Source organism: Lolium rigidum, chromosome 2, assembly GCF_022539505.1.
Source record: "Lolium rigidum isolate FL_2022 chromosome 2, APGP_CSIRO_Lrig_0.1, whole genome shotgun sequence".
NCBI classification, from domain to species: domain Eukaryota; kingdom Viridiplantae; phylum Streptophyta; class Magnoliopsida; order Poales; family Poaceae; genus Lolium; species Lolium rigidum.
Window position 1 is genome coordinate 91342226 of NC_061509.1, and position 2764 is coordinate 91344989.

Consider the following 2764-nt stretch of genomic DNA (forward strand, 5'->3'; position numbering starts at 1 on the left):
TTTATGATGATTATAATGATAGTAGTCTTTTAGTACCGCCTCGTTATGGAGGATAAATTTGATTATGATTACAATATGCCTCCTATATTTGATGATGAGAATAATAATGATAGCTACTTTGTTGAATTTGCTCCCACTACAAATAATAAAATTGATTATGCCTATGTGGAGAGTAATAATTTTATGCATGAGACTCATGATAAGAATGCTTTATGTGATAGTTATATTGTTGAGTTTGCTCATGATGCTACTGAAAGTTATTATGAGAGAGGAAAATATGGTTGTAGAAATTTTCATGTTACTAAAACACCTCTCTATGTGCTGAAATTTTTTTAAATAGAAGGCCCTCCGGCCCAGCTTTATATATAAAGCCACACACAAGATAAGGTTCGATACAACTCCACACCTCACACATAACAGATAACCGATGTTCTTAGACACGCCCACACATACAGCTCCCCGCAAGACATAACCGGACATAGCACACACATCCCGGATCCCTCGCATGCCCCAATGTCGTCGTAGATGATCGGGGTTGGGATGTCGTCCTCATGTCGCGTCGGACCGCGTCCGCGCGTAGAGCCTCCCCGACGCCGCCCACCGCCAAGTCCAAGCAAGTCCCCGTCCCTCGGTCTGACCAGAACCCTCCAACACTCGCATATGTAAAGATAGTTGGTAGAAGATGTCAGCCGGGTTGCCGAGAAGCTTTCCCTCAATGGCTAGCTTATTACGTATGTTCCAAAGCGTCCAGCATTGAGCCGCAAAGGTGAACCACGCTAGCCTACGGAGGGGTTAGACAAGCCCCGAGAAAGTGCAATGAAGTCCCCAGCCTCGCCGGGTTCCGGCCGCACGAAAGAAGCTCCCTCACCCCAGCCCACATAAGTCTTGCTAATGGGCAGGTGAAGAAGATGTGGTTGCAGTCCTCCTGTGCCCCGCAAAGCGCACACATCCCATTGGAAGGGCCATGCCGCTTAAGAAGCTGCTCCCCCGAGGGCAGCCGGCCCCGGATCAATTGCCAGAGGAACACCTTAATCTTTGATGGTACTCTGGTCCTCCACACATCTTCCTATGCTTGTTACTTTGCTCCTCATGAACGTGTTTATCTACAAGATTCCTTTTCATAGGAAGCATGTTAGGCTTAAATGTGTTTTGAATTTGCCTCTTGATGCTCTCTTTTGCTTCAACTACTATTTCTTGCGAGTGCATCATTAAAACTGCTGAGCCCATCTTAATGGCTATAAAGAAAGAACTTCTTGGGAGATAACCCATGTGTTTATTTTGCTACAGTACCTCTATTTTATATTTGTGTCTTGGAAGTTGTTACTACTGTAGCAACTTCTCCTTATCTTATTTTATTGCATTGTTGTGCCAAGTAAAGTCTTTGATAGAAAGGTTGATACTAGATTTGGATTACTGCGCAGAAACAGATTTCTTTGCTGTCACGAATTTCGACCTGCCTCTCTGTAGGTAGCTCAGAAAAATATGCTAATTTACGTGCGTGATCCTCAGATATGTACGCAACTTTCATTCAATATGGGCAATTTCATTTGAGCTAGTATGGTGCCTCAATAAAATCCATCTTTACGGACTGTTCTGTTTTGACAGATTCTGCCTTTTATTTCGCATTGCCTCTTTTGCTATGATGGATGAATTTCTTTACTTCATTAATGTACAGTAGCTTTGTGCAATGTCCAGAAGTGTTAAGAATGATTGTGTCACCTCTGAACATGTGAATTTTTATTGTGCACTAACCCTCTAATGAGTTGTTTCGAGTTTGGTGTGGAGGAAGTTTTCAAGGGTCAAGAGAGGAGGATGATATACTATGATCAAGAAGAGTGAAGAGTCTAAGCTTGGGGATGCCCCCGTGGTTCATCCCTGCATATTTCAAGAAGACTCAAGCATCTAAGCTTGGGGATGCCCAAGGCATCCCCTTATTCATCGACAACTTATCAGGTTCCTCCCTTGAAACTATATTTTTATTCGGCCACATCTTATGTGCTTTACTTGGAGCGTCTGTGTGCTTTTATTTTCGTTTTGTTATTTTCATTCTCTGAATAAATACATGCTTGTGTGGGAGAGAGACACGCTCCGCTGGTTCATATGAACACATGTGTTCTTAGGTTTTAATGTTCATGGCAAAGGTTAAAACTGCTTCGTTCATTTTTATATGGTTGGAAACGGAAAATGCTACATGTAGTAATTGGTAAAATGTCTTGGATAATGTGATACTTGGCAATTGTTGTGCTCATGTTTAAGCTCTTGCATCATATACTTTGCACCCATTAATGAAGAAATACATAGAGCTTGCTAAAATTTGGTTGCATAATTGGTCTCTCTAAAGTCTAGATAATTTCTAGTAAAGAGTTTGAACAACAAGGAAGACGGTGTAGAGTCTTATAATGTTTACAATATGTCTTTTATGTGAGTTTTGCTGCACCGGTTCATCCTTGTGTTTGTTTCAAATAACCTTGCAAGCCTAAACCTTGTATCGAGAGGGAATACTTCTCATGCATCTAAAATCCTTGAGCCAACCACTATGCCATTTGTGTCCACCATACCTACCTACTACATGGTATTTCTCCGCCATTCCAAAGTAAATTGCTTGAGTGCTACCTTTAAATAATTCAAAATTTATCACCTCTTATTTGTGTCAATGTTTTATAGCTCATGAGGAAGTATGTGGTGTTTTATCTTTCGATCTTGTCATTTACTTCGACGGACTTTCACAATGGACTAGTGGCTTCATCCGCTTATCCAATAATTT